Source organism: Myotis yumanensis, unplaced genomic scaffold, assembly GCF_028538775.1.
Source record: "Myotis yumanensis isolate MYYU_CA2020_CCGP unplaced genomic scaffold, mMyoYum1.0.hap1 SCAF_10, whole genome shotgun sequence".
Taxonomy (NCBI): domain Eukaryota; kingdom Metazoa; phylum Chordata; class Mammalia; order Chiroptera; family Vespertilionidae; genus Myotis; species Myotis yumanensis.
Genome location: NW_027223761.1, coordinates 1,129,972 through 1,153,265, shown reverse-complemented (window position 1 = coordinate 1,153,265; position 23,294 = coordinate 1,129,972). Strand labels below are relative to the sequence as shown.

Below are 23,294 nucleotides of genomic sequence, written 5' to 3'. Positions count from 1 at the left end.
GCCACCAGCTCCCAAACCCAGTGAGTGGCCCCTTTATGGGCTCTGCCGGCGACCTTTGGTTTTCTCTTTCCTTTATTTGGTTAAGGTTGGCTGAGGACCCGTGGGGTGTGGCAGCGGGGCACGGCTGTGAGCAGGTAACTGCAGAGCAGGTGGACTGCATGGAGGAGGTGGCCGGCTCAGAACTCGATTGAATTCTGAAGGCAGCGGTGAGGGAAGGCTTTCGAGGTGGAGGGAGATGAAGTGCTGCCCACGGTCAAGAGCACCATCTCCGACGCCGAACTGCCCGGGACCACAGCCTGGCTCCACCACCCGGTCGCTGGGGCTCCTGGGACAAGTCCCTTAACCTCTCTGCCTCCATGTCCGCTCTGCACAGGGGGGAGAATGAAGCTGGAATGCACGTGCCTGGCCTTCCGGGCAGCCGTCATCGTCGCCGCCCCACTCTGTGGGCAGCCCCTCACCGTGTCTTCTGGGGTCCCCAAGAGCACCCCCTTTCTAAGCCCCCTTCACTCTGCCTGCCCGTCACTCAGCACCGCTGACCATGACCTTTTCCTTTTGTCAAAGGGACCGAGGGGCGGGGGTCAGAGACAGCGGGCGGGTGGCGTGGGAGGAGAGGTGTCGCCTGGGCTCTGCCCCCAGCAGCCCGGGGAAGGGTCCCGAGGCCGGGGATGGGGGGTGCCAAGGTCGTCCCCATCTCCTGGGGTGGACCCTCCGGGTGGACTCTGTGCCCTGTGAACGCTCAGCAGCTGCTGATAACAGCGCTGGGAACGGCTTTGATAACGGGGGCCGCGCTGCCAGAAACTGGACCTGGGCCTGGGCCTGGGGGGGAGGCTGGGGGACGAGGCTGGGCGCAGGGCTGGGCCTGGGGGAGGAGAGACGGGTGAGCAGGTGAGAGCAAGGAGAGGAGGGGTGGGTGGGCCGGTGTGGCACGCAGGCCAGTCCTCTCTGGAGTTCTGGGCCGCTTCCAAAGGTTTCGCTTCGAAATCTCTCACAGACAATGTCCTGCCTCCGAGATCCCACAGCCACGTCAGAAATCGTCTCAAAACCATGCCCCTCGGTGCCCCCGCGTCGCCCTGGCAGAGCCACACTTTCCTGAAAACTCTCCTCCCCCCTCCTGTCCCCCAGCCTTGTCCGCAGACCCTCCCTGCCTCTGGTCCCCAACATTCCCACCCCCCCCACACCACCGTCCTGCTAGCTGGCCCATGTCCCCATGTCCCCACGTCTATGGCTCTCGGGGAGCAGCACCGAGACCCCGGCAACAGCCCCTCTGGGCTCTCACTTCACACGATTGGCCCCGAGCCTCCGGGGCTCCTGGCCGCTGCCCACACCCCCTGCCCCGCTCCCAGCAGCGCCTGCTGTCAGCTCGGGCCTTGCCAGTGAGGGACGGGGAGGGCCGCTGGGGGAGGGCCGCTGGGGGAGGGCCCCTGGGTGAGGGCTGCTGGGGGAGGGCCCCTGGGTGAGGGCTGCTGGGGGAGGGCCGCTGGGGGAGGGCCCCTGGGTGAGGGCTGCTGGGGGAGGGCCCCTGGGTGAGGGCTGCTGGGGGAGGGCCGCTGGGGGAGGGCCCCTGGGGGAGGGCCCCTGGGTGAGGGCTGCTGGGGGAGGGCCGCTGGGGGAGGGCCGCTGGGGGAGGGCCCCTGGGTGAGGGCTGCTGGGGGAGGGCCCCTGGGTGAGGGCCGCTGGGGGAGGGCCCCTGGGGGAGGGCCCCTGGGTGAGGGCCCCTGGGTGAGGGCTGCTGGGGGAGGGCCGCTGGGGGAGGGCCCCTGGGTGAGGGCTGCTGGGGGAGGGCCGCTGGGGGAGGGCCGCTGGGGGAGGGCCGCTGGGGGAGGGCCCCTGGGTGAGGGCCGCTGGGGGAGGGCCCCTGGGTGAGGGCCGCTGGGGGAGGGCCCCTGGGGGAGGGCCCCTGGGGGAGGGCCGCTGGGGGAGGGCCCCTGGGTGAGGGCCGCTGGGGGAGGGCCGCTGGGGGAGGGCCCCTGGGGGAGGGCCCCTGGGGGAGGGCTGCTGGGGGAGGGCCGCTGGGGGAGGGCCGCTGGGGGAGGGCCCCTGGGGGAGGGCCCCTGGGGGAGGGCCGCTGGGGGAGGGCCGCTGGGGGAGCGTTGGGGAAGTCGATGGAAAAGAGAGAAGGGTTCATACCGGGCTTTAAAGAAGACAGAGATCATTCACCTTAGGAAGCAAGGGCCTGGATGCTACACCACCGGACGTGCAGGCTCGAAGCTAAGCACCGTTAGCCAGGCCCAGAGGGACAGAGCCTGTGTGTCCCACTCGTCCGAGGCCCCCAAGGAGGCGGGTGGTGGTGCCAGGCGTGGGGAGGGAGGGAGTGTTGAACGGGGACGAGGCTTCAGTTTGGGAGGATGGAAAGTTCTGGAGAGGGTGGCGGTGACCGTGCTTCACGCCCGAGCCGTGCGCTTGCAGCTGGCGAAGGCGGTGAGTTTTGAGTGGATGCATGTTGAGCTCCATGCACACATGTGAGTGAGACAGAGAGTCAACGTCCCTCCACCGATTAACAATTAGCTCAGGTGCGCTGGGCCCCGCAGGTGGGAACAGCCCGTCCGGGACCTTGAGAACAGCAATGCAGCGTCGCACCCAGGGCGAGGCCATAGCCTTATCAGCCGAGCCCATCAGCCCTTCGCGCCCTGGAGAGCCCACGCGTGCCACCTCCCCTTGGAGCCTGGGCTGCTCTGACCCCTGACACCCCTCGAGCTGCGTGCCCGCGGCCTGGCTGGCAGCCGGGGCTCCTCGCCTGCCAGCCCATCGAGCAAAGCTGCCCACGGCCCCGTGGGGAGGAGGGCCTCCCGCCTGGCCTGGCCCCAGGTCCCTGCTGGGCACCGCGGGAGCGTCACGGGTGGGGTTCTCCTTGGAAAGGTGGCCACTCCCAGCTTCAGGGGACGGACCCACCTTGTTGCCTCATCACATGGATGGGGGGGCGCCCACCTTGCCGGGGGCCCAGGCCAGGAGTCAGAGGCTGGGGTTGCAGGCTCCATCCCTGGTGTGAGGCTGCAGGAGGCAGCCGGTCCATGATTCTCATCATTGATGTTTCTCTCTCCGCCTCCCTTCTCTCTGAAATCAGTGAAAATATAGTTAAAAAAACTAGTGGCCGTCGGTGTCAACGTTCTTTAACCCTGGAACCCCGTCTCACACCTGGGGCTGCGGATCCCGCATTCTAAGCGGAGCCGCCGCCTCCCCACCCAGGGCGGAACCAAGGGGCGCGGGCCGGCGTTTCCGGCCGGACGCCGAGGGAGGGACGCTGAGGGCCGGAAGCTGAGGACGGGACTCTGAGGACGGGACTCTGAGGAAGGGACGCTGAGGAAGGGACGCTGAGGGCGGGACTCCAGTCCGCCGCCACAGGTCTCCCGGGCGCCATAAAGTTTCGCGCCAAGATTGCGGACGCCGCCTGTCTCAACCACTTCACGCGTGAGCGGGTCGCGGGCGCCCGGGGTGTGGAGGGAGCGAGGGGAGGGCGGGCCAACGGCGGAGGGGCGCGGAGGGCTTCCCTGGAGCTGAGGGGGCGGGGCTGAGGGGGTGAGGGCTGAGGGGCTGAGGGGGTGAGGGGCTGGGAACTGAGGGGCTGGGAGCTGAGGGGCTGAGGGGCTGGGAGCTGAGGGGCTGAGGGGCTGGGGGGCTGAGGGGCTGAGGGGGTGAGGGGCTGGGAACTGAGGGGCTGGGAGCTGAGGGGCTGAGGGACTGAGGGGCTGGGAGCTGAGGGGCTGGGAGCTGAGGGGCTGAGGGGGTGAGGGGCTGGGAACTGAGGGGCTGGGAGCTGAGGGGCTGAGGGGCTGAGGGGCTGGGAGCTGAGGGGCTGGGAGCTGAGGGGCTGAGGGGCTGGGAGCTGAGGGGCTGAGGGGCTGGGAGCTGAGGGGCTGGGAGCTGAGGGGCTGAGGGGCTGGGGGCTGAGGGGCTGGGAGCTGAGGGGCTGAGGGGCTGGGAGCTGAGGGGCTGAGGGGCTGGGAGCTGAGGGGCTGAGGGGCTGGGAGCTGAGGGGCTGGGAGCTGAGGGGCTGAGGGGCTGGGGGCTGAGGGGCTGGGAGCTGAGGGGCTGAGGGGCTGGGAGCTGAGGGGCTGAGGGGCTGAGGGGCTGGGAGCTGAGGGGCTGGGAGCTGAGGGGCTGAGGGGCTGGGAGCTGAGGGGCTGGGAGCTGAGGGGCTGAGGGCTGAGGGCTGAGGGGCTGGGAGCTGAGGGGCTGAGGGCTGAGGGGCTGGGAGCTGGGGAGCTGAGGGGCTGGGAGCTGAGGGGGTGAGGGCTGAGGGGCTGGGGGCTGAGGGGGTGAGGGCTGAGGGGCTGGGGGCTGAGGGGCTGGGGGGCTGAGGGGCTGGGGGCTGAGGGGCTGGGGGCTGAGGGGCTGAGGGGCTGGGAGCTGAGGGGCTGGGAGCTGAGGGGCTGGGAGCTGAGGAGCTGAGGGCTGAGGGGCTGGGGGCTGAGGGGCTGGGGGGCTGAGGGGCTGGGGGCTGAGGGGCTGAGGGGCTGGGAGCTGAGGGGCTGGGAGCTGAGGGGCTGGGAGCTGAGGAGCTGAGGGCTGAGGGGCTGGGGGCTGAGGGGCTGGGGGGCTGAGGGGCTGGGGGCTGAGGGGCTGGGGGCTGAGGGGCTGAGGGGCTGGGAGCTGAGGGGCTGGGAGCTGAGGGGCTGGGAGCTGAGGAGCTGAGGGCTGAGGGGCTGGGGGCTGAGGGCTGAGGGGCTGAGGGGCTGGGAGCTGAGGGGCTGAGGGGCTGGGAGCTGAGGGGCTGAGGGGCTGGGAGCTGAGGGGCTGGGAGCTGAGGAGCTGAGGGCTGAGGGGCTGGGAGCTGAGGGGCTGGGAGCTGAGGGGCTGAGGGCTGAGGGGCTGGGAGCTGAGGGGCTGAGGGGCTGAGGGGCTGGGAGCTGAGGGGCTGAGGGGCTGAGGGGCTGGGAGCTGAGGGGCTGAGGGGCTGAGGGGCTGGGAGCTGAGGGGCTGGGGGCTGAGGGGCTGGGAGCTGAGGGGCTGGGAGCTGAGGGGCTGAGGGGGTGAGGGGCTGGGAACTGAGGGGCTGGGAGCTGAGGGGCTGAGGGGCTGAGGGGCTGGGAGCTGAGGGGCTGGGAGCTGAGGGGCTGAGGGGCTGGGAGCTGAGGGGCTGAGGGACTGAGGGGCTGGGAGCTGAGGGGCTGGGAGCTGAGGGGCTGAGGGGGTGAGGGGCTGGGAACTGAGGGGCTGGGAGCTGAGGGGCTGAGGGGCTGAGGGGCTGGGAGCTGAGGGGCTGGGAGCTGAGGGGCTGAGGGGCTGGGAGCTGAGGGGCTGAGGGGCTGGGAGCTGAGGGGCTGGGAGCTGAGGGGCTGAGGGGCTGGGGGCTGAGGGGCTGGGAGCTGAGGGGCTGAGGGGCTGGGAGCTGAGGGGCTGAGGGGCTGGGAGCTGAGGGGCTGAGGGGCTGGGAGCTGAGGGGCTGAGGGGCTGGGAGCTGAGGGGCTGGGGGCTGAGGGGCTGGGAGCTGAGGGGCTGGGGGCTGAGGGGCTGGGAGCTGAGGGGCTGAGGGGCTGGGAGCTGAGGGGCTGGGGGCTGAGGGGCTGGGAGCTGAGGGGCTGAGGGGCTGAGGGGCTGGGAGCTGAGGGGCTGGGGGCTGAGGGGCTGGCGGCTGAGGGGCTGGCGGCTGAGGGGCTGGGAGCTGAGGGGCTGAGCGGACCGTGAGCAGTGGGGCCCCCAGCTGGTTTGGGACCGGACTGGGACCGGGGCGGCCCTCACCCGGCACAGGCGGTTCTTGGGGCCCAAGCTGCTGCCCTGGGAGCCTCAGTGTCCTCACCCAACCCGCGCGCGCCTGGCCCGAGCTGGCCTCCAGGCCCCGCACTGACCTGCGCCCCCCCGCAGGCGTCAGCTGCATGGTGGCCAAGCTCGCCCGCGCCTGCACCCCCCGCCTCCGCCTCCCTCCCCGGCCCCTGGCCCCTGGCCCTGCGCCGCTCCTGGAGAACTTCTTCAGCGAGTTCCAGGTGGAAGGCGTCTCCGAGGACAGCAATGCGATCTACGTGGAGCTCGCGGCCGAGAACCTCTCTCGCGCCCCGAAGACCACGCAGAACGCCCGGGCCTTGGAGGTCAAGCTGACCAACAAGCACTTCCCCTCCGGACGGTGTCCGTAGAGCTGGTGAGGAGGGGCCCGGCCGGGCAGTGGCTGCAGCAGGGGAAGGGGGTTCATGGCAGCGGGGGCCGCAGGGCAGGTGCCCCCGTGACCTGCACAGTGTGCGTGTGATGGCTCCATGGGAACGGAGAGCCCCCACGCGGCGTGGCCGGCGGACTTCCTCCGCCCCTCAGGTCCGCTGGTCCTCGCAGGTGTCTGTGTCGAGTGGCCGCAGCATGTGACCCACAACATCCCGTGAAGGTCACTCCCAGGAAGCCGTGGAGGAACCTGCAGGAGCCACAGTCCCAGACGCTGATGTGAGTGATGGCAGCCCCGTCGCTCCGCACGTGCCCAGGGGCATCATTTAATTCCCCGATGTCAGCACGGCTTTGCGTCTGCTTGTTGGAAAGCGATGCTCCTTTCTATAGGCTGCTGCAGGAGGAACGGGGCATGTGCCATAAAGACTCTCAGTCAGCATGCGTGTGGCAGGAACGCGGTGGAGAGGGAGTGTCCGCCCAGGGACGGCCGAAGCCCTTCTCGTTCCTGCCGGTGGTGGCCTCGGGCACCAGTGTGGGTCACAGAGGGGCGCTGCCATGTCGGTGAGGAGCGATGTCCGGCGGTGACAGCCAGCAGGGAGGCCCTTCCACTCTGCTGACTGGTCCCGGGGCAGGGACTATGGTGATGCCCAGGCTCCTTTGCCTCCTGCTCACACTGATGGAAGGAGGAGGATGGAGAGGGAATTCTAGGGGGCCCCTCCGGGGAAGCAGCAGGGCACCAGGCGCAGTGGGAACCGTCTGACGCCGGTGCAAGCACTTCCCCCCTCGCGTTTTTGGGTGGAAAGGCCTGAGTCCTGGGCATCCCTCCGAGGACCGCCGTGTCCCTGGTGCATGAAGGCCTCTAGCTGAAGGCGGGTCCTGGGACCAGAAATGCCACAGGGACCAGTCGCCGAGGTAACCAGAGGCAGGAGTGAGCTAGTGAAACTCTGATAGTTTTTATTTTCATATTTTAAAAAGAAATTTATTCAGACAGTTTAAAAACCCAGGATTCTGGAGCTTTTAAGCTTCCACGCGTTCCAAACCTAGGTGGTGAGCGGGCACCTGCCAGCACTTGCTATACGGACATTCTCATGCTCTGGTTTTCTCGTTGGGCTTGTAGGTGAGCATTTATCTGCCGGTCTTGAAGACGATGAAGAGCGTTGTGGAAAAAATGAAAATATCAGCAATCAGCTTGTAAGTCACAACTTCTTTAGCAAAGAGCTCTGAAGTGTTTGCTGTGGGCGGCACGCCTGCCCGAGGTGTGGGTGCCCTGGCACTCATCTTGCGGGGTCCCCTCATTGCGGTGGTTGAGAGCTACAGCTTCCCAGGTGCCCTGGGGAACCTGCCCGGGTGCTCTCCAGGGGCTCCCTGGGGCGAGCGTTCACATCGGCCTCCTGCCTGTGTTTATACTCACAGTAGATTCAACATGTTCAGCCGCTCTGGCTTCCTCCCTTACGCTCGGAAAGACATTGCACATCTGCTAATGTCTGTGTTTTATGAGGTGCTGGTTTTGGCAGTGAGCTGAGTGTCCCGTGAGTCCAGGCCACAACGTCTCACTCTAAGCCAGTGATGGCGAACCTTCTGAGCTCGGCGTGTCAGCGTTTTGAAAAACCCTAACTTAACTCAGGTGCCATGTCACATATAGAAACTTTTTGATATTTACAACCATAGTAAAACAAAGATCTATATTTTTGATATTTATTTCATAGATTTAAATGCCATTTAACAAAGAAAAATCAACCAAAAAAATGAGTTCGAGTGTCACCTCTGACACACGTGTCACAGGTTTGCCATCACTGCTCTAAGCACTCTCATGCCAACTAGATGGCGCGTGGCTGTTCTGTCTGTCCTTGTGGCGGCCCACTGTGCAGCGGGACATGGCACCGCGAGGGGCAGCGGGCGTTGTGTGGAGGAGCCTCAGTGTCAGCTGGTTCTCCTGACTTCTTCCTCCACTCAACCGAAGCACCTGTCATATGTCCTTGAAGCTTTTAAAAACCACTGCCCACCCAATGAAACATAAACTTTTGATTTTCACTCTCTGCCAGTCCTCGTCCTTGTCACCTGGCCACACCCTCCCTGCAGGACCACCCTCAAGGCGCGCCCTCCCCCCAGTGCCAGCTCTTTCCGGTTCTTTCTCCCCATATCGCCCTGGAAAGCACGCGGCTCCCAGACTTCTCCCGTTGCCAGGGGTCCTTCCCACCGTCCTCCGAGCTGCTCGGTGCTGCCTGGTAAGTTCCCTGCTGGTGTCTCAGGACCCTGCCGACCTGTTGGCTCCTGGGAAAGGGAACTGTCTCAGCACCAGCCCCTGTGGGACGGCACTCAGTGGGCCGTTGGCGAGCTGGCCGGTCCTGGAGTGGAGGTTGGCTTTTAGAGCTCTTTGGAATTGCAGAGGTTTTCTGAAACCTGGAAAAGGTTCATGGGCCATTTCATCTCTACAGTTGTGTCCAGTTAAGAGTAATTTTCTTTCATGGCTTAGTCTCAGAGCTCATTTAATTGACAGTTGGCTTCGGGTGAAGCAGTGAGAGCCGTGCTGACATGTGCTCCGTGCCTGCCTACCGTTGGGCTGTCGTCAGCCTGGGAGCTTCCTCTGGGGACGCCCTGGGGCCTCGGGAGAGCTTCCAAGCCTGAGAGAGGCAGGGCAGCCGTCTAAGGACCTGTGATTCTCTGTGCAGGGCCGAGCCACAGGAGCCACGATAGAGGCCCGGAGCACGCAGAGCCTCCCCTGCGGGACCTCTGAGCTCGCTCCCGCGTTCCCTCCCCTCATAACCCAGGGTGCCGTCCCTTCCCTGTGACTTCTCCCAGCGTTTCTCCTGTGAGGGAGCCAGCCTCCCAGGCCTCGCCCTCCAGCCTCCACCTGTTCACCTGTCCCCGCCGAGGTCTCTGCTCTGAGGGCTCCGCCCTGCGGGGTTTTCCGAGACCCTGTCCTCTGGCCCGTCTTCTCTCTGTTGCCATGCCATGCGGGTCCTGGTGCTGTCAGGAGGGAGCTGGGGGTTTCTAGGCTCCCTCGTCACCTGGTATGGAAGCTGACGTTTGTTGTGGATTTTTACTTTATTTTTTTGCTTTCCTTTTCTTTTTTAAGACTCTGTGAAATACTCCACTTGCAGATTATTGAAGCAAACCTCAATGGAGACTTGAACCTGACAATAGAGTCGGAACTAGTGTGCGTTACAACTCACTTTAAAGATCTTGGGAATCCGCCATCAGGTAGGTTTTCTGGTAGATTGTGTTTTGCTTCTGAGAAGTTGTTTCACACCTTCCTGAGGCCTCTGAATGAACGGGAAGAGGTTGAAGTTCGGGAGACTGTTCTATGCTTGGGGAGACAGGCGACAGGCTGGCTTACGTGCTGCTGGGATGGACAGTGGCGTGGAGAGACGGGCCTCCTGGGCATGAGTGTGCCTGGCTGGAGGGTGGGCTCAGGGTCTGGAAACGTGGCGCCATCCCAGCTCTTAAATCCCTGTTTCTGCGACTAAAGATGGCAAGTTCCCACCGGGAGCACAGTTGGAAGGTAGTGACGTTTCTCCTTTCCTCCTCCTGGGTCTCTAACACTTAGAGCACTAGATGAGCAAATGCAGACTTTTCTCAGGTGAGCAGATTGCCTGTCTCCTGCGAGGTGATAGGCCACGGAATCAGTTCAGTGAGTGGTGAGCACGGCTGATGGATGGATTGGAGGCCTGTGCTGCAGCCACAGTGTGGGTGGGGCGGGTGGAGGGGGAGAGGCCAAGGACCTGGGGAATGCGTTTGCTAGTGACCTGAAACCCTTTCAGTCACGCATGTGTCCCAAACAGTTATGCTGGGCCCTTCCACTTTCAGAATTGGTATGTCTCACCCCAGGGTTGCTGTGCACATTTTAGCATCGCTCTGGGGCTGGGCCTTCACAGTGGAGGGGTGCTGTGGGGAGAGTGAGGCCCATGTGGTCAAAGCTTTGGTAATGCTGAGGGAGAGGACTTATTCTGGTCTGCCTCATTGTGTTTGTGTTAATAAACAAGAAAGAGGGTTTTCTTACCTTGTTGCTTTCCATGGTTGAAAGGACTCTTTCCGCTCTGGAATGAGAGGCCTTGATTAGCCGTCCATAAGCGTACGAAGCGTTAACTATACACGTGTACTAAGGGATGCCGTCTCCTTGGACCTAAAGGGGGAGATTGGGTCATGTTTCAAGGCCCTGGAAATGAAGATTTCCTGGAAATTGACATAGTATTTCAGAGTCAGGATTTAATAAGTTCTTGCTTAACAAAGGGTCCTATCTCCATCTCGCACTCTTTGTCCAGTATGCTAACATCAGGGTAACGCAGCTCATTTATTTAAGCAAACAGTCTGCTTTTATATCTAGCTGTTCCTGTCATTTTAGCCTCTGAAAACGAGTCTGAGGACCGCAGCCCAGAGCAGATGGCGGAGGTGCAGGTGGACATCAGGAAGTTCCTGCAGTTTCTTGCTGGACAACAAATGAATCCCACTAGGGGCGTCTGCAGTGAGTGTGCCTGGAATTGTTTTCACATTTCACACGCTTGAGTCACCTGTGGTCTCACAGCTGGTTTGTGGTCTCGTAAATGCATGGCGGCTGGGTCACGTGGCCTCTGATTTTCCAGGGCCGGCAGATGATTGGGATTTCCCCGGGTTCAGGGGTAACAGGTGGGGCTGTGCTGTCTCACCGGGCGTCAGGCATGGTCTCTGCACCCAGAGAGGGGCTGCGGAAGAATGCGCTGACCGTCCTGTTAATCTGACCTGACATCTGAGCTGACATATGCGCAGCCCTGACACCATCTGGCTTGGATTTAGGTTCCCCTCACGATGCCTGGGCTTCTTCCTGTGTCTCAAGCTGACGTCTGTGTCCTCTTGACCCCTCCCTTGGCTCTGGTCGGCCCGTCCTCAGCAGCACACCTGCCTCAGCAGCACGCCCGTTCCCTGTACCTGAGCAGCACGCCCGTTCCTGTACCTGAGCAGCACGCTCGTTCCCTGTGCCTGAGCAGCACGCTCGTTCCCTGTGCCTGAGCAGCACGCCCGTTCCCTACCTGAGCAGCACGCCCGTTCCTGTACCTGAGGAAGGGCTGACTTGTCTCCTTGCCGCTGACATCACAGCCCCTGAAAGGAAAAGTACTTTGCTTGGAAGTGCTTCTGTCTTCCACGTCTTGTGGTCATGGGTCCTGGCTGCTGGGTCCTCTCGCTCTGCCATCACTCCTCGTCTGAGGCGCTCCATCTGCCTTGTGCCTCTGCGTGAAGTTTGCTCTTCACCTGGAGGTGCCTGATTTTGCCTTCGCAGACCATCCCATGGGGGCTGGGCGTTCCTGGAGCAGACGTCACCGTCAGTGGGTCCAGGATTCAGGGAGCAGCCCTGTGCGCAGAGGCTCCATAGTGATGGGTGTTTTCTGTCCCCAGATATTGTGAGTCACAAGATGGTGCACTTTGACCTGCTCCACGAGGATGTCTCCCTCCAGTACTTCATCCCGGCCTTGTCCCAGCACTGCCAACTACACGGAGCCCGGAGACCATTGCCATGACCGGAGAGGCACGGGGTGATGTGCTCAGTCGTTTGTCAATATGTCCTCACAGCAGCACAAATTCTGTATGTTTCCCTTATTTTTCCCTCCATGATAATTTAACTAGAAATTAAATTAATGAAATAGTTGAATAAACATGTTACTTCATATTATTGTAACTGGGCAATCAATGGGTCTGCACTGCCTGTCACTACTTGAGCCAATTAAGCAGAGACAGGGTTGAATCATATATGAGCATTTATTCCAGTCCTGCTGACAGTACGGGAGAGCGGCAGGTCATCCACAAAACTCTGCCCCCACCATAAACCAGCTGCTTATATTGGGTAGAAGAATGAAGATTACATGGGGAAGTAGGCAAAAGGTATGCCAAATGGGAAATCACAGGTAATGCAGGCTGGAGATTTGCAAAGGCCTGCGGGTATGCAAAGGCCGGGAGTATGCAAAGCGCTGTCAGCTCTGGTTTCTGCAACAAGGTTGTTAATCTTTCCATGATAATAGGAACTCTGGGATGGGGAGGAGGGGCCGCATTTGCAGGTGAGCTCCCAGGTAATGAGTGCAACTCCCAGCCGGGATAGAGTGTGCCCTCTTTAATCAGAATGAAACAATCACAGTTAACAGAGCATGATTAATATTTCTTAAAATTATAGCTGGTCCCCAGTATTCTATTTCTGTCCCTATCATTTCCCCACTGCTATTTTTACCATCTCATATCTATGAGATTTGTTTTAGATGAAAAATCTCATCCTGCCAGACTGCATTTGCTTCTGCCTTGATAGCAGTTCTTGGGGATGGAATACAAGGTCTCAAAATCGGAAGAGATTGAATACAGCGGCAAGCTATCAGACTACAAAAAATAAACGGGAGAAAAATTTAAGAGAATTCCCAATCCCAAACAGGTTAGGTAGCCAGGAAGTTAGGTTGGTTAAGTCAAGTCCATAAAAAACACAAAACAAACCTTGTGTTTTACTTTGGAGATGGTTTCCCTAATTTGTTGAATGTTGTTTTCTATCTAGAATTGTCAGAAAGATTAAGACAGCACAGTCCTTTAAATTCCTCACAATCCTGGTTATGCCGCAACAGTAAGTAATCTATTGCTGCCCAATTCTCTAGAACTGTGTCCCTCCCCTGGCTCAGCTGATTTATCCCCTGTATAGCCCTGGAAGTGGCATTCAGCGCCTTTACCCTGCTACAGGCTAGCCGGGTCACTTCTACACTAAGGGGCCTACCATTGTTGGGAAAATTGGACAGATACATGCAAAAAAATGAAACTAGACCACCAACTTACACCATACACAAAAATAAACTCAAAATGGATAAAGAATTTAAATGTACGACGGGAAACCATAAAATACTAGAAGAATCCAAAGGCAACAAAATCTCAGCCATATGCCGAAGCAATTTCTTCACCGATACAGCTCCTAGGGCATTGGAAACTAAAGAGAAAATAAACAAATGGGACTACATCAAAATAAAAAGCTTCTGCACAGCAAAGGAAACCATCAACAAAACAACAAGAAAGCCCACTGCATGGGAGAACATATTTGCCAACGATATCACCGATAAGGGTTTAATCTCCAACATTTATAGGGAACTCATACAACTTAACAAAAGGAAAATAAACAATCCAATCAAAAAATGGGCAAAGGACCTAAATAGACACTTTTCAAAAGAGGACATTCAGAAAGCCAAGAGACATATGAAAACATGGTCAAAGTCACTAATCATCCGAGAGATGCAAATCAAAACTACAATGCGGTACCATCTCACACCTGTCAGAATGGCCATCATCAACAAATCAACAAACGACAAGTGCTGGAGAGGATGTGGAGAAAAAGGAACACTTGTGCACTGCTGGTGGGAATGCAGACTGGTGCAGCCACTATGGAAGACAGTATGGAATTTCCTCAAAAAACTAAAAATGGAACTCCCATTTGACCCCATGATCCCACTTCTAGGAATATATCCCAAGAAAACAGAAACACCAATCAGAAAGGACATATGCACCCCTATGTTCATAGCACAATTCACCATAGCTAAGATCTGGAAACAGCCTGAGTGCCCATCAGCAGATGAATGGATTAGAAAACTGTGGTACATCTACACGATGGAATACTATGCTGCTGTAAAAAAGAAGGAATTCTTACCATTTGCAACAGCATGGATGGAACTGGAGAGCATGATGCTAAGTGAAATAAGCCAGTCAATGAAGGAAAAATACCACATGATCTCACTTCATTTATGGATAATAAAGACCATTATAAACTTATGAACAAAAATAGATACAGAGGCAGAGCAGACTCCAACAGACTGTCAAACTACAGCGGGAAGACCAGGGAGGGTTGAGGGGTGGGAGGGGGGAGGTAAGAGATCAACCGAAGGACTTGTATGCATGCATATAAGCATAACCAATGGACATAAGACACTGGAGGGTAGGGGAGGCCAGGGGATTGTCAAGGGTGGGGGAAAAAAAGGAGACATATGTAATACTCTTTGTAATACTTTAAGCAATAAAACAATTTAAAAAGGGGGGGGGCCTACCATTACTGGCACAACAAAGATGGTTAAAGCAATATAGTCAGCAGGGCTCCACAGGGGGAGGTGGTCATTGCAGTCTGGTGCCACGGCCGTGAGAAGGTCTCTTCTGGTTCGGACCCTGTTATGTTTCTGGGGCATAAAGACTGTAGTTGTGCTAAGGAACAAGGCCCCTCGGTGTTGTTGGCAGAGATAGATGAGTAAACAGTCACCCCACATATCAGAAACATGCCGGCCGGCAGCTTAGTATGTCCATTACTATAAGGGAGGGTGAAGTTATCAGAACAATTCATATTGTAGTTATTAATACTGAAAGACAATAACTAGAACACCCAGTAAAAGACATCCCACACAGGAAGCCACTGCAGCAACTTTTATTTATTTTTTTAAAAATATATTTTATTGATTTTTTTACAGATAGAAAGGGAGAGGGATAGATAGTTAGAAACATCGATGAGAGAAACATCGATCAGCTGCCTCCTGCACACTCCCTACTGGGGATGTGCCCACAACCAAGGTACATGCCCTTGACCGGAGTCGAACCTGGGACCCTTGAGTCTGCAGGTCGATGCTCTATCCACTGAGCCAAACCGGTTAGGGCAAGCAGCAACTTTAAAGAAAACATCCCTGCACCCTTTTCCCAGACAGTGGGTCCCAACATATAAAAGTCCCCATATGTGACTTTCTTCCCAAAATGAATAGAATAATTTTTACATATTAGCAATAGTTGTCCCACTAGGCAAAATGTAAAGGTCCATCTGCATAGGTTCCTCAACAGCCAGCGTCAGTGCGGTGGGAGTGGTGAGAAGCATGTCTCAGGGTCCCGTCCATTTGTCCTCCGATTGGCCCATCGTCCTTGCTCTGCTCATTCTGTCCAACTGCTACCACATCTTCCCCACCAGGATCCTGGCTCTGAAATCTTTCATGGGAAAGGGACCTACGTTCTCTTCTGAAACTACTTCATGTTGAGGAGGGACAAAGTTTTGTTTCAGAGTCAAGAGATCCTTGCTCTCTGTCAGAAGGACAATGAGGCCTAGGCACAGAAGGAGGTGGCAATGGTGTCTAGAGGTGGTTTCCTTGAGTACAAGTAGGGCTTGTAATCTGGTGGAGACGAACTGTGTTACAAAATTTAGTATTACTGGGCAAAAGTTAGAATAGCAAGAATTACAACAAATAGTCTGGTGAAAGGAAAAAACATTTCAGTTCTAATAATTCCCTATTGAAACACATTTTTCCCCCTAAAGTCACCCTCATTTTTATTAAAGAGCCAAATTGAGACCAATTTATTTACTGTATTAAGTCTAGTTACAATTTAGCTTGATTCTTTGCATGAACACAATAAAAATAACAATTGATCATATAGACTTTTTAAAAAATACTTTGTTGGAATCTCATGATTTAGCTTTACTTAGCCCTACAAGGCAAAGAAGCTGAGCCACCTAGCGGCCATCAGGCTTGCCTGCAATACCTGTAGACGGGTGAATTCCTCAAGTTGAGGTCCCCAATGATGTCTTGAGGTTCCTTCCTTGCCATTTCTCAGGAAAGCAGCCTTTCTGCTTTACCTGGAAAGACTGCCGTGAACCAGGTGACCAACAAGGGACCAAGTTTTCTCCAGGGGCTTTTATTGGCCTCATTCCTTAAAGCTTTCTGGGGACATCCAGAGTCTAGGCATGTTAGACATGACATTCCTAAGTCTTTGTTAATAAAACCACAATTGGAAACTGGTCTTATTGAATTCACGCAAAGGAACGTATTGCTGTGACTTACTGATTAAGAATTGCCAAATTCTGGAAGGATCAGGTAGGGAGCAAAATACATAATTTACCATTTGCTTTCAAAATGCTTCCTTATATATGAAAAACAAAGTTTAAGAATCAGCAATACTTTTAACAAAAGTTACAAAAGCTATATAATTATTTTCAGTTCATTCAGTCCCATAATCAATATTTGTTTCTCCTGATGTTTCCTGCCAGTACTTCTGTAAATCCTATTCTATGGAGCAAGCAAAGCATATCAGTAACCAAAGTTACGTTACAGACAGACAGGAACCCTCACTAGCTAAGAGTTTCCAGTGGCTGATGCCTTAGTGGGAGAGCAAGGAGGGTCCCCTGAGTAAGAACTCTGAGCAGCTGCTGGGACGTTCCTGCAATTCTTGCCACGGGTTCCGCCTGCCGCCAGCAGGGGGCTCCCCAGAGTGGGATGTGCCCCATCGTTAACAAACCAAACAACAAAAGACACAAAACAACAGCAGAGACACTCTGTACAATATTTACAGGCGCGCACAACCCACAGGCAAGAGCTTCACACCATGCTCCTTGTCTGTCCAGCCACGGAAACCTCAGGATGCCCTGCATAGAAACAACCACTGAAGCAGAGCAATGTTTCTCGTCCCAGAGTGGATCAGACTAAGGGCTCGGAGACCAGGCAAGGACCACTGGAGGTCTCTTGCCACCCAGCTGATCAGGCTCGCCCAGACGAGAGGCAGTAAAATACCTTCGGTGCCATACACAGTGCATACTTCCTTACAAAGAAGCGCAGAGAGGCAGCTACTGTGTCCCCTGCTGTACAAACGCTTGATTCCTCCTGTCATACAAACAGGCTTGATCCAACTTAGGTTTTAGGTGAGACGGGATTGCTGAGGCTGCAGCTGGGACTCAAAATAGGACAATACCTGGCAGTGCTACAAATAAGAGTCCAGGCCTCAGCCTCAGGAACCCCCAGTCCAGGCAGCGGGATCCCCAGTACCCACCCCTGAGGAGTCCCTTGCTTACGTCCCTTCGTGGTTGCCAGAATATGTAACCAGACAATCAGTGGGTCCACGCTGTCTGTCACGACTTGAGCCAATTCAGCAGAGACAGGGTTGAGTCATATGAACATTTATCCCAACACTGCTGGCAGCATGGGAGAGCAGCAGGTCACCCACAAACATCTGCTCTGCCTCCACCATAAGCCAGCTGCTTATACTGGGTAGAAGGATGACGATTACACGGGGAAGTAGGCAAAAGGTATGCCAAGGCAGTTCACAGGTAATGCAGGCTGGAGATTTGCAAAGGCCTGCGGGTATGCAAAGGCCTGGAGTATGCAAAGGCTGGGGGTTTGCAAAGGGCTGTCGGCTCTGGTTTCTGCAACAAGTTGTTAATCTTTCCATGATGACAGGCAGCTCCCAGATGAGGAGGATGGGCTGTTTCCAGGTGAGCTCCCGGGTACCGAGTGCAGCTCCCAGCCGGTTGGAATGTGCCTCCTTTAATCAGAATAGAACAATCAGGGGTAACAGAGCAGGGTTAATATTTCTTACAGTTATAGCTGGCCCCCAAATACTCTATTTCTGCCCCTATCATTGCTTCTTTGTCCTCATGTCTGTTTTGTTTTGCTGTTAAGGAATTGAAAGGGAATTATCCATCCAGACGTTACACAGGCCTTTTATTGGAGCTGTGAGCCCTCCTGGACTAACAGCTGCTGACATGGCGCTTCTTCCCAGGTACCGTCTCCAGCTCAGCGAGGTGTGGCCACAGGCCCTGCAGGACCCACCTGAGCACTTCTGCGCCCTGGGCTCACCTGTCCGCTGGCCTCTGTCCCTGGAGCCCATGGTGGCCCTGCTGCCCCCAGGTTGCTGCTGAAGGTGCGTTAACAGTGGGAAGGCCTCTTCACCTGCGTCACTCAGAGCGGCCCTTCTGTTCTTCCCTCGAGAACTAGCATGTGCCTCTGTCCGTGGTGCCGTCCCGGGACGACAGGCAGGCAGCGCGGCCACTCGCTTGGGGTTTGCCCTGCGGCGCCTTTACTTGGCAGGTCCGGTTAAGGGACCTGCCCGGCCAGTGGCAGGGATGGGATCAGGACCCAGAATTCTGTCTCATGGATAGCCCTTTCCCGCACTGTGGCTAAGTGGCCGGGATAATGAGTAATACATGTCAAAGTGAACACCCACCAATCATTTCAGGAACCTGGAAAGCGTCTTAGTTTCAAATCTGCTTGTGGTGAAGCTGGTTTCCATGCAGTTTTTACAACATCCTAAGCCAGCTGTCGTTCCCCTCCGCTCGGCGTGCTGTCGACTACGTGATACCCATCTGGGGATCTCAGGGATGGCGGCCCCGGAGGTGGCAGGAGGAGCAGCAGGAGGTGATGGCTGTGCCTGCCCCCCGCCCCCGCCTGCCCCCCCCTCCCCCCCGAACCCTGGCTCCACTGCGTCTACCTCTACAGCACACGGTCCTGTGAGTCAGGAATGTGAGGTCAGTGTCTGGTGACTCTCCTGCGCCTTGAGGACATGGGACCCTCCATTTTGGACGTGTGGGACCCAGGGGTGGCTCCAGCTTGGCCCTGGGGTGTCGAGGGGCCATCTGTGGATGTGGGCTGGTCCCGAACCCCGCACAGCAGACACTGTGCTGGACTCGCATCACGTGGTGAGGTGACCCAGATGGCAAAGACTTCCAGAGGATTCTGTCCTGTCTTAAGACATCAGGTATTGCTACTGAATAATGTTGGTTTTGTGTGTTGTTTTTTAAAATATAATTTTATTGATTTCAGAGAGGAAGGAAGAAGGAGAAAGAGATAGAAACATCAATGATGAGAGAGAATCATTGGTCGGCTGCCTCCTGCACGCCCCCTGCTGGGGGTCTAGCCTGCAACCCGGGCATGTGCCCCAACCAGGAATTGAACCGTGACCTCCTGGTTCATAGGTCAACACTCAACCACTGAACCACGCCAGCCGGGCTGAATAATGTTTTTATTCCCTGTGGCTTTAGGGGAAGTACTCCCAAGAAGAGGACGGAGGATGAGAGCCAGGCTGGTGGGGGTGAGCGCCGGCTGAAGTGACACAGATGAGCCGACACTAAAAACTTCTCCTGAGTGTGCGCCACGCTCCCTGCACTAATGCACTGGGACGAGCTGAGGGCAGCGGTGGTCACGGCGACTTCCTGTCCCTGACGCGTCTGAGGGAAACCGGGATGGTCACTAGACCCTGCAGGGCTGAGTGGTTGGTGCTGGGACGGTCCCTGTCCCTCGGGTGGAATCGCCACAGGTGTCTTTGCAGAGAGAGGGGGAGGGGCCCGGAGGGAGCAGGTGGGGCGGAAGTCATCCCTTCACTCCCAGGGACCACAGGACCAGGCGCCCATGGGGACGACCGTCAGGGCATTGAACACAGAGCGCTGGGCGATGGACGTTTCACTTTCTTCTGCAGCCAGTGGGGAGGGGGAGGGTGTGGAGGACCCGGTGCCATGTGCTCATTCAACAGCCATGAGCGCACCAGACAAAGGGCCACTCAGTCCCGGGGCAGCAGGTTTGTGCGTCCTCTACCTCGGACACTGGCTCTAGGTGTCCTGTGATGGACACAGCACCAGCTGTGTCACCAGCCGTGTCACCGTCACCCCAGGGGGAGAGCAGGTTGACTTCAGTGCAGCTGTGTGAGCCCCATGGAGGGAGGACTCCTAACACCCTCAGGACACTTTGGTCCGAGGGAAGCCGCCCTGCGGGTGGGGTTGGGGGGTGAGGAGTGTTTCTGAGGGGACTCACAGTTGGCTGATTGTCCACAGGTGCTGACCAGGGGGAGGGGCAAGCCTTTAAGAGCCCTGCCCTCACGGCTTCGCCTGGGCTGTGACGGGGAGGCGGGAGCCATGGGGCCGGGAGGAGGCTGCTGGTCCCAGCCCTGGCGCTGCTCTGCTTCCTGCCACCCGGGCCTGGGAGCCGCGCAGAGGAAGGTACGTGGACTCTCACCAGGATCTAGCCCAGCCGTGGGCAAACTACAGCCCGCGGGCCGGATCCGGCCCGTTTGAAATGAATAAAACTAAAAAAAAAAAAAAAAGACCGTACCCTTTTATGTAATGATGTTTACTTTGAATTTATATTAGTTCACACAAACACTCCATCCATGCTTTTGTTCCGGCCTCCGGTCCAGTTTGAGAACCCATTGTGGCCCTCGAGTCAAAAAGTTTGCCCACCCCTGATTCTAGCCATTGCCTCTTGTTTTTGCCTGAGTCCAAGTAGTGACCAAACTGTGCCTGGGCACCGCGCTGCTCTGCGTGCTGGCTGGGGAGGGCTGGGTGCCGGGGAGGGCTGGGTGCAGGGAGGGCTCTTATCGCTCTTAGGTAGTGATTTTCCTCTTGATTAGTGCCCCTTAAGTACTGTGTCCTATGGAGTCAGGAGGAGCAGAACTGAACACTGGGCATTAAACCTGAAATACAGAATTTGTGGTTAAAAAATCCAAATAGGCTTTTGTGATCAACTTAGTGGAGACCAAGGACAGTGCGTAGCCGGGCGCAGGCTTTGCTTCCCGAGGCTCCAGGCTCCTGCCAGCGGGGCTTCTGCCCTGCACGGTCCCCCCACCTCACCCCCTTAATCCAGGCCTCAGGGACTCCCGCCCGTCAAGTCCTGGTGAGTCTGATCCTTCCTAAGGAGGAGCGTGGGTGGGGATCTCCTAAAAGGAGCCCTTCTCAGAGCCATTGAACGAATTGCACCAGGAACATTTGTCCTGGAAGTCGCCTCGGAAACAAGGTGACACTGTCCAGCTTCAGGGCAGCTCCTGGTCCTACTGTGCTGATGACCGTGGGGTCAGGCCCCAGCCCCACCCACCCAGTGCCGGCCCCCAGGACACTCCAGGGTGACAGTCACTCTGTGTCCGGACACTGAGCCCTGGACATGTGGCCAATGTGCTGGAGAAACTCACCCTAACCCTTAACCTGATTGTGTTTTAATACATTTTTATTGATGTCAGAGAGGAAGGGAGAGGGAGAGAGAGAAACATCAGTGATGAGAGAATCATTGATCGGCTGCCTCCTGCACACGGGGGATGGAGCCTGTAACCTGGCCATGAGCCCTGACTGGGAATCATACTGTGACCTCCTGGTTCATAGGTTGATGCTTAGCCACTGAGCCCCACCAGCGGGGCTTCACCTTATTTATTTTGAATCCAGCTCAGGCAGCTCTGTGGCTGTGGCCAGCACGTGGGCCGGACACACGGGGCCAGTTCTCCCTCAGTCCTGGCACCTCTGCTCCCTGTCATCTCGGGTTAAGTGTGTGGCCTTGCACACTTCACTCCTGGGCGTGTAGAGTACGTCCGGACCCCCCGGGAGGAGAAGGCAGAGCAGGGTGTCATCCTCGGTCCCTCTGACCCGTGGGGTGGGGACCAGCTCAGTGGGCAGGGACTCGGTACCTGGGAGCTCACCTGGAAACGCAGCCCATCCTCCCCATCTGGGAGCCGCCTGTCATCATGGAAAGGTTAACAACCTTGTTGCAGAAACCAGAGCCGACAGCCCTTTGCAAACCCCCAGCCTGCATTACCTGTGAACTGCCCACGTGGCATACCTTTGGCCTACTTCCCCATGTGATCTTCAGACTGTGTGATGCCCTCCTCCAGGTCAGAGGACACCGCAGGCTTCAGAGGGCACTCTGTCTGCAGTGGTCCTTCCTGTAGGCACAGGACATGGACAGGAAGGCACACGCTTCCTGAAGTGGCTGGGTTTACCCCCAACAGACACAGCAGGAAGGAGCCAGAGGGCGGGGCTGTGAGGGGCCAGGTGGCTGCGGGAGGCCCCAGTCAGCCCAGCTCAGACCTTGAGCTCTGCAGGGGCCTGTGCTCTGTTGACCACTAGCCTGTCAGAGTTCTGGGGACAGCAAGTCCTGGGAACAGTTCACAGAAACGTGCCTGGGCCTGGAACCCACAGGTTCTCAGCCACCCTCCCTGGACCCTTCCAATACCCCCACCCCCACCCCATCCTGGGAGCCATTCTGAGCCACAAAACACCCCGTCTTCTTGGTCCTTTCTTCTCCTGGTAAATACTAATCCACACACAGCCCTGGGGCAGAGAGAGTGATTGGTGCAACACCAATGAAACGAAGAGCTGGGGGCGGGGCGGGGGCAGCGAGGACGCCCGTAGCCGTTCCCCGAGTCCTTGTCCCCAGTTATCGGGCCTCCTCGGAAACGGCAGGGCCCAGAGAGATGGCCTGTCTTGGGCAGACACGCGACCCCTGCGTAAAGCGCACTTGCTAAGAGGAGCTCTGAGAGGGCGGGGAGCGTGCATCTGTGATCAGGAGGGTGGTGGGCGTCCTTTAGTCCGTGGTGTGGCGCGTGTCCTGACACCAGGAGCTGCTCCCGTTCACCGTCTCCGGGGGGACTTTGGACGAAACCGGCCAGCAGACCACCGCAGCTGTGACCGACCCACCCCAGGGAAGACCTCAGTCCCCACGGCCCAGGACCCGGCCCCGGGAGTTTCTGGCGACCAGGAGAGGTGAGCTGCCTGTTCCCAGGGGACTTAGAGGCTGTGTTTCCAAGTATGAATTCAGTATTTCTTTCAAGAGGAACATTCCACCTTCATGTCAATGGAGGGAAAAAGGGATTTTTGCAGGAGTTGCTGGGAGTAAAGGACCGTACACAGACCGAGCTTCTCCCCAGCTGCTGTTTTAGGCGCCATGGTGACGAGGAGACCCCGGTCTGAGCCTCCTGCCTGGCCTGTGCGGTAGCAAAGACTAATCCAGACACTGACAGCACACCCCCCATTGGCCACCATGTCCCCCCCCTTTTTTAAAAAATATATTTTATTGATTTTTTACAGAGAGGAAGGGAGAGGGATAGGGAGTTAGAAACATCGATGAGAGAGAAACATCGATCAGCTGCCTCCTGCACACTCCCCACTGGGGATGTGCCCGCAACCAAGGTACATGCCCTTGACTGGAATCGAACACGGGACCCTTGAGTCCGCAGGCCTATGCTCCATCCACCGAGCCAAACCGGTCAGGGCTGCAATTTGGTTTTAAAGCCTGGTTGAGTGTGGCTCAAAACACCACTAATCCTTGAAAGGACCAGTTCAATGGACTCAAACTACTGGGGAAATATCTTGTTTTAATTGTACCTTGTTAACTTGTGTAAATAACTCTGTACCTTTTAATCACAGTAGAGAGAGCTTGTATCTATTTTGAGCCAGAACGGGAGTATGGTTACCTGTATAGATGGATCGACGACGGCAGGAAAGTTCTCTAGCTGGAGCTCTCCAAGCCATTGCGGAAGGAATATTGAAGAGGTCAAAAAGGTTTATTGGCATAATAATTGCTGCAATTCTAGGATTGACTGCTGTGACAGCAACTGCAGCGACAGCTGGGGTGGCACTGCAGCGATCAGTCCAAACTGCTGCTTTTGTTCAGGAATGGCATAAAGAGTCAGAACAGTTATGGAGTTCTCAACGGCATATTGATAGTGAAGTCAATGAACAA

General features: G+C 57.1%; 1 long non-coding RNA gene and 1 pseudogene across 1 annotated transcript; one reads left to right on the top strand and one right to left on the bottom strand.

Moving 5' to 3' along the window:
- Positions 1-26: 26 nt before the first annotated feature.
- LOC139018564 (uncharacterized) lies at positions 27-3,185 on the bottom strand. The gene is made up of 3 exons (XR_011472920.1): positions 3,133-3,185; positions 2,890-3,051; positions 27-365 (listed from the first exon to the last, which is right to left on the bottom strand). It is a non-coding gene; the product is annotated as an uncharacterized lncRNA (long non-coding RNA).
- Positions 3,186-3,284: 99 nt separating this feature from the next.
- LOC139018563 (checkpoint protein HUS1-like) lies at positions 3,285-11,705 on the top strand (annotated as a pseudogene).
- Positions 11,706-23,294: the final 11,589 nt, after the last annotated feature.